We start from the raw sequence: 8,943 nt of genomic DNA on the forward strand, positions 1-8,943 counted from the left end.
ATCTATCTATCTATCTATCTATCTATCTATCTATCTATCTATCTATCTATCTATCTACCTATCTATCTATCTAAAGTGAAAACAAAACAAAACAAAAGTCTATCGATCAACATAAGCATACAATTGGAAGAGTAAGGGAACAGTAAGTCAAGGACAGAGTTTGGCCAAAGGAGGCCTGAAAAGCAAAGGGTGCAGAAATAAGAGGGAGCCATTTTTGTTTCTTTCCAAATCTGATGGCTTAAATTCTAAAATAACTGCGTGCACACATATGTGTGTAAGGAGCAAATACTTATGTAATGCTTGCTATGTGCCAAGTAAAATTAGAAATATTTCATATGTATTAACACATTCTGCTCACCAAAAAATTTGTCATTGTCAAGTTCTTTCTTACAGATTTAGTCACCACGTGTGTTAGTTACTAGTAAAACAATAACAAAAGCTGCCATATATGTATGGCTTAAAAACACACAGGAAGTTATTGTCTCAGTGATTTACAGGCTAGAAGGGAAAATCAAGGCATCCGTCTAGGAGGGTGTATTTTCTTGGCAGTAGCCCTGGGAGTTCCTCAATGTTTCTTGGCATCTGTCTTTCCTGTTTGTATGACTATGTGTCTACTATACCCTTTTTTATCAGATATTTCTCACAAGTAATTAGGTTTGGGACCCATTTACTGGGATTCATTAACACAGCAAGAAAACAGTCTATTTGAGAGATTGAATTTCCAAACACAGTCCTATTTGGGAGATTAAATTATGTGTTCAAAGCCAAACAACATCTAAATGGCAAACTAAAGATTTGAACTTTAGGGGGCTGAATCTTGAGCTCTTTTTCCTTGCCCTACTGTCCTGCATCCTACCCACTGCCAAACCTATTTTTACAAATCAGTCTGAGGCATAGGAAACCTTAAGAACAAAGCAGAATTGCCCCTTTGGGCCTTGTGGCTAGTAGCCCGAAGCGTAGCCCACTAAACCACCAGGTTTCTTTTGGGAGTTTCTACAGCAACGTCATGTTATTGTCTCAGTAGTAAATGAGGTTCATAAAGCTGGTAAGCTAAAGGGCTCGGATTTAGTCCCAGGTCTACTCTGTCCAGGATTCTTTTCACTATAGATCATAGATATTGTAACTTCACAATAAGTTGTTGAATAAGTGTATATACTCAAAACAGACAGAGAAAAGATTTTTTGAGCACTGTGGTTCTAGGAATTATAATCCTATTTCTACATTGCAGGAGGTAATTTCTTTATTCCTTCACTATACATACACACACACACACACACACACTATATATATATATATATATGACATTTCTTATTTTACATCCTTTTTAGAATAATTTACAGGAGTCCTGGGGGTTTAATCGTTAAGCTTGGATTGTTAATCTCAAGGTAAGCAGTTCAAAACCACTAGCCGCTTCGTGGCAGAGAACTTTCTACTTCCTGAAGAGTTACCGTCTTGGAAAATCACAGGGGCAGTTCTACCCTGTCCTATAGGGTCGCTGTGCGCCGGCATCGACGCGATGGCAGTGAGAGAATCACGGTGCGTTGGCATCCACGCAATGGCAGTGAATTGGTTCAGGCACCACCCATCCAGCCCCCAGCACGAGCCTGGAGCTAGCAGAGTGCGCAGAACGGATGGCTCCAGCGAGAGGGCCTCCACTGTGACCGAGGGCAAGATGCGGAGCCTTGCATGTAGCCTGCTTCTTCCCCACAGCGCTGTAAAATCAGTGTGGCACCACAGGAGCGCTTTAAAATGTCCTGGCCAGGGTGCTGCCGCCCAGATGTTGCTCCAGTTTATTGTGTGGCAAGCTCCGATCATCCCGTGACTGACCGCTCGTCTCCACCGGCCCTGCTCCGTAGATGTTACAGATGCCCTGACTCATTTCTTTGAAGTCAGTGGTTTCTGTTAAAACACCCCTTTCGACAAATTTGGCCCAACTTCTCATTATATAAGCTGATCTACTGGAACAACTGTCACCATGGCAGCTTCGGCCCCCATCCTCCACTGAACTATAATAACTTGACATTAATAAATAATGAGGCAATAGTGAGTTTAAAGCACATATTATGAGGTGCTGAGGCTAAAATGCCAGCCTTTCATCTTTGCTTCGTGAAGACCAAAAAGCCTATATTATGCAAACACGGGAAACACAGCTAGAGCCCAGATGAAAACTTCCAAGCACTTTTTGCTTAAAAAATATTATAATGTAGCTTGCATAATGGACTCGCTCTTACTAGTACAAATGTACATGAGGCTAAGGGGAAGAGCTGAGACGTCATGACTGGAGACATAGAAGCACTTTGTATGTCCATTCCTCCTAGGTGAGCACTTCCCAATACCCTCTTCTGAGCAGCAAAGATCTTCCTTAGTAGAAATCGCCGTTCTGATTCATTTGCATGTTGACGTCTACAATAAAGAATCACGCAGTGCTATTAGGAATTCAGCTCAACACCACCATGAGAGGATCATCTCACTGATGTAATGCATACTTGATTGGTGTGTGTGTATGGGAGGGGGAGGGCAGTCACCCTCTGCAGCAGCGATGTGACCATCTTCTGGATATAGACTAGTGAATGTCCTTTATTCCCCGCCTCCCCGCCAAAAATAGAAAAAGAGGCAAAATTAGGCTATGTTCTAGTGTGCAATCCATTGTTTTTGAAATTCAAGCTTATCTACCTTGACTAATGAGCAAATAACCCCAAACTGAGTGCATTGCCATCAAGTCAGTTCTGGCTCGAGGCCAGGGAAGAATTGCCTCTCTGGTTCCCCAAGACTGTGACTCTTTAGCAGCGTTTCTCAACCTGTGGGTCACGACCCCTATGGGGGTCGAATGACCCTTTCACAGGCGTCACCGGATTCATAACAGTAGCAAAATGACAGTTATGAAGTAACCACGAAAATAGTGTTGTGGTTGAGGGGTCACCACAACATGAACTGTATTAAAGGGTCGCAACCTTAGGAAGGTTGAGAAGCACCGCTTTATGGGACTAGAGGCCCTCCTCACCCAAATTCTCTGGTCAGAAAATAGTAACTGAAACATGGTTCCAGTTTTTGTTCCTTAGCAGACATGTATCCTGCACTTCAGTTTGTCTCGTGTCTCGTGGAAAATATTTCTGAAACTAGGGCCATCCGCTGTCTGGTGGAGCTCGTACAACTCCAACTTTGTGTTGTGAAAGGGAACACTTACTGGCAAAGGGGGAGTGCTGTGAGTGCGGAGGGTTGCTGCTATTCCCCTCACCGAGACAAGCACCCAGAAGGGGAGAGACGACTAAACAAGGCTGCGCCGTCAGTCAGTCACAAAGGCCACGTGGAAGGCTAAGGCCCTACACAGTGCCTGTGCTTCTTCAGAGCAGGACATTTCCAGGCATGCTAAAGTTAAAACAAAAATTCCCGGAACTCTAGGAGCTCACGTCTTCAAAAGAAGATAAGCAAAAGGCAAATATGAAAGGTAAGAAACCCAGCCCAGCAGAGTAGGAACTGGAGGTGAAGTGGGAGGGGAGGGAGTTTCCCTGCAGGTTCAAGCACCAGGGAGATTTCGCCTTAGCTCCTTGAAGGAGTATTTTCCTAGTTCAACATAAGGGTTCTGACTATGAGAAAACATTCTATTTCACTCAGCATTATTTCCTAACCAAAGTTCTTGGACATCAAGAACGTGGCTCACCACAAGCTTGCAGACTGGAGAACTAAAGAATCTTGCGAGAGGAACTTTGCTCCTGACCAGATTGACCTATCTGAAAGTGATTCATCTGAGTTATTTTAAATTAACACCACACTGGCATTTATTTTCCATTTTGACGCAAATTATTATGTAGGCACGATTTTACTCTTTATATTTCCCTTCAGACTTTACAATTTGTAACAATTTCAATAATTTTTGCTTGAATCAACACCTTAAAATGCGTAAGGTGCCTAAGCAGTGGAAACGATTTACACTTCCCTGCTAACTAACCTGAAGGCTAGTTTAGGCCCTTTGGCTAATGGACCCACCCAGAGGAGCCACTGAGAAAGGTGTAGAGACTTGCTTCTGCCAAGAATTACAGCCAAGGGAACCTTCTGGAGTCGCTCTACTCTGTAACACCTGAGACCACCAAGTGTCGAAATTGATGCTTTGCTTTCTTGGTTTTGTTTATTGCAGAGTTCCTGGGTTTAAGCTGTTTACTGGAAAGTTGGATGATTTTGATATTTATTTTGAGGCCTAGACTAAGTTTACTTTTGTTCGACCAATTGACTTATTAATTTTTCATAACTTACCCACTATGCATCTTCTGTCTTATCAATTCATGACTAGGACACAGAGTCCAGAAGAGAAAGCAAAGGGTTCCTGAAAGTCCTCCTCACTTTCAGCGCGCAAGTTAGGTTGTGTTGTCTGCATATCGTCAGTTGTTCAAAAAAACCTTCCTCCAATTATGATGTGGCTTTCTTCTTCACACAGTCCAGCTTCTCTGATCATTTGTTCAGCAGGCCAATTAAATGAGGATTTTAAGAGGATATAACCCTGATGCATACCTTTTTCTTATTTTAAACCATTCAAAATTCCCTTGTTCTGTTGGAAGGTCTGCCTCTTGACCTATGTATAGGTAAATCAGGAGCGCAATGAAGTGCTCTGGAATTCCAGTTCTTCTTGGTGCTATTCAGTTTGTTATAATCCACACAATTGAATGTATTTTCATAGTCAATAAAACACAATTAAACAGCTATCTAATATTTTCTGCTTTCATCCAAGATCCATCTGACATCAGCAATGATAGCCTGGTTCTACATCCTCTTCTGAATCAGGCTTCAATGCCTGGCAGCTCACTGTTGATTTATTGCTGCAACCATAACTGAATGATCTGCAGTAAAAAATTTTTTAAATTATTTTTTATTTTATTTTTTTCTTCAGTGAAATTTTACTTGCATGTGTTATTAATGGTATTGTTAGATAATGTCAACATTTTGTACTGCCACTTTTGTTAAGAATGCTTACAAATATGGGTCGCTTCCAGTCAGTTGGCTAGGTAGCTGGCTTTCAAATTTATTGGCATAAATGAGTAAGTGCTTCCAGTGCTTCATCCGTTGTTGAAACATTTCCATTGGTTCTGTCAATTCCTGAGCCTTGTTTTTCTCTAAGGCCCTCAATGCAGCTTGGACTTCTTTCATTACCATTGGTTCTTGATCATGTGCTACCTCTTGAAGTGGTTGAATTTTGAAGCTCCAACTGATGAGAAGTAAGGATTGAAATCTTCAATATGGATTACCACTCAATGTAAAGAACACAAAAATCCTTGTAACTGGACCAATAGGAAACAATTATGATAAATGGAGAAAAGGTTTAAGTTGTCGAGAATTTCTTCATGCTTGGATCCACAATCAATGTATGTGGAAGCAGTAGTCTAGAAATAAAACTAAATGCTTTGTTTGGCAAATGCACTTTTCTATGGCTTAGTGGTTACACATTGGGTTGCAATCTTCAAGTGTGGCAGTTAAAACCATCAGTGGCTCCTCAAGAGAATAAAGGGGCTTTCTACTTCTGTAAAAAGTTACTCTTTGGGAAACCACAGGGACCGTTCTACCCTGCCCTGTGGGATCGCTGTGAGTTGGCATTGACTTGATGGCAGGAAGTTATGCATGTATATTACCCATATCTGCGGATATAGCCACATACACATTTTAGTTGCTTTTACATTGTTGCAAAATTGCCTGTGCATACGCATTTAGCAAAATTGTCCCTTTTTCTTGTGAACTTTTTATTGTCTTGATCGAGTTGTGCTTGCTTCACCCACACTTGGATTTCCTTTCCTATTATAAAAAGTAACAAGCATCTACTATCTAGAAAGTGATTCCCCCCTCCCTTTCCCTGGCACACCTGGTAACTCTCAAAGAACTTGTGTACCTCCATTTCTGACTTTTTATAATACTGGGACCATACCATATTTATCTTTTTGAAATCAACTTATTTTATTCACCATACTATTCTCCAGACTCATCCATGTAATGAGACATTCCATACTAAGTACCACAATTTGCTTGTCCATTCTTCCATCGATGGCACCTAGGTTGTTTTTCATCTTTTTGCTATTGTGAATCACGCTAAAATAAACATAGTGTGCTTACATCTATTTGTGTGAACTGCTTTTGTATCTCCAGAATATATACTGAGTAGTAGGGTTGCTGGTCATCAGATATTTATATTTCTAACTTTTCGAGAAGCTACATACTATTTTTCCATAGTGGTGTACTATTTTACAATCTTACTAACAATTTATATAAGTTCCAATCCCCTCACAACTTCTCCATTATTTCTTGTTTTCTAGATCATTGACAATTTTTTGCAGGAGTGAAATGGTATTTCATTTCAGTTTTGATTTGTATATCTCTAATAACTAATGGAAGATCCATAGTGGTGTAATGGTTATATATTGGGCTGCAATCCACAAGGTTGGCAGTTTGAAACCACCAGCTTTCTCCATGGGATAAAGACTGGGCTTTTACTCCCATAAAATATTAGTCTTGGAAATTCACAGGGGGAAGATCTACCCTGTCCTACAGAGTCATTATGAGTTGACATCATAATCTGATGGCAGAGAGTGTGGCTTTAATGACTGGTGATTGTGAGCATCTGTTCATGGATCTGTTAGTCTCGTGAGTACCTGGTGAAGTGCCTGTTCATGCCTTTTGCCTATCAATTGATTGGATTATTATCTTTTGTTGAGTTTAAACATTTTTCTATATATCTTAGAGAGTAGACCCAGATACATATGTAATTGCTAAATATATTTTTAGTCTGTGGGCTCTGTCTTTACTATTTTAGTAAAGGCATTTTTGGGGATGAGTCTTTTGATGAGGGTAAGTATCTAATTTTGGGGATGTCCTAGCTCTCTATTTTACCATATGCTATTTGTTTATTTTCAGTTTTGTTGGATAGGGTATTTCTGCCAAAAATTATATCCACTGGTTTTGTTCCTGTGCTCTCTTCCAGACATTTTTTGGTTTTAGGCTTAATATTTAGACCTTTGATTCTTTTGGAGTAAGAGTTACTTTTCTGCCTATGTATATTCTGTTTCCCAGCACTGCTTGTTAAAGAGATTGTTTCTTGCAGTTAGCAGCCCAACTTACAGTCACTATGCCACCAGGGCTCCTTTAAGAGACGGCTTCTTTCCAATTAATTGGACTTTGGTTGAAGATCAGTTGTACATGGATGGATTTACTTCTGATTTCTTAATTCTATTTCATTGGTCTCTGTGCCTATTATTGAACCAATACTAGTTTTTTTTAAAATTATATACATATAGTTTTATACATGGTAAATTTTGAGATTAGGAAATGTGAGGCCTCTTATTAAATTCTTTTTTTTTTCAATACTGCTATAGATATTTGAGGCTCTTTCAATTTATAGTTGGAAATTAGTTTTTTCCATTTAATTAAAGAATATTTTGGGTATTTGGATAGAAATGCATTATACCTCTAGATTTCTTTTGGTAGTACTGACACTTCCAACCTATAGGTATGGTGTGCTTTTCCATTTATGCAGATAGATCCCTTTTAGTTTATTGCCATGGTATTTTATAATTCCTTATTATAATATTTTATATCTCCACTTAGGTTCTGATGTTACTAGGTATGTTAGCTTTGGGGAGGCTATTGTAAAATTTTTTTAATATATATTTTCTGAGTCCTCTGTTAGTAAAGAGGAACAGAACTGATTTTTTTATGTGTTGATCTTGCTCTCTGCCATTGTGCTGGTTTCTTTTCTTAGTTCCAATAACTTTCTTGTGGCATCTGTGGGATTTTCTATGTAGAGGATCATGTCATCTGCAGATCATTATACTCTTATTTTATTTCTTCTTTTCCAACATTAAACCCAAAACAAAACAAAACAATCCTACAAAACAACACAGTCCTATTGCATCAAGTTAATGACTCATAGTCACCCTTTAGAATAGAGTAGAACTGCCTCATAGCATTTCTAAGACTAAGCCTTTCCAAAAGCAAGTTGCCACATCTTTCTCCCTCCGAGTGGCTGGTGTGTTCCAACCATTGAGCTTTTGGTTTCCTACCAAGCATGTAACCACTGATTACCCAGATTTTTTCCTCTTCTTCCAAGTTGGAGTCTTTTTATTTCCCTTTCTTGCCTCATTGCTGTAGCAATGTTGTTTTTGTTGCTAGACACCAGTTAGTCAGTTCCAGATAAGTGACCTTATGTATAATAGTGCCCAGTTCTGTGCCATCTTCAAAACTATTACGTTTTTGTAGCCACTGTGCCAATCCACAGTGGCCTTTCTGTTTTTCATTGACCTTCCACATTACAATGTATTATGTCTGCCTCCAGGGACTGATCTCTCCTGATAACATGTCCAAAGCAGGTGAGATGAAGTCTTGATATTCTTGCTTCCCAGGGATATTCTGATTGTACTTCTTCTGGACAGATCTGTTTGTTCTTCTGGCAGTCCACAGTACTGAGAATATTCTTCACCAACACCAGAATTCAAATGCATGAATCCTTCTGCAGTCTTCCTTATTCACTGTTCAACATGAACCAATTGAAAATACCATGGCATGAGTCAGCCACATCTTAGACCTTGCTCTCTAACACGGTTCAGAGGTCTTGTGCAGCAGATTTGCCCAGTGGAACACATTTGATCTCTTGACTACTGCTTCCATGAGCACTGCTTGTGGATCCAAGCAAGATTAAATCCTTGGCAACTTCAATCTTTTCTCCAATTATCATAATGTTGTCTATTGGTCCCGTTGTAAGGATTTTTGTTTCCTCCAAAGTTAGTTGCAATCCATTCTGTAGGCTTTGCTTTTCATCAATAAGTGTTTCAAGTCCTCCTTTCTTTCAGCAAGCAGGATTGTGTCATCCAAATATTGCAGGTTGTTAATGAGCCTTTCTCTAATTCTGATTCGTGTTCTGCTTCATATAGTACATTTTATTTTTTTAATTATTTACTCAGCATACAGATTATA

The sequence above is a fragment of the Echinops telfairi genome, unplaced genomic scaffold, assembly GCF_000313985.2.
Source record: "Echinops telfairi isolate 266 unplaced genomic scaffold, ASM31398v2 ScPeMD7_3533;HRSCAF=4204_0, whole genome shotgun sequence".
Classification (NCBI taxonomy): Eukaryota; Metazoa; Chordata; class Mammalia; order Afrosoricida; family Tenrecidae; genus Echinops; species Echinops telfairi.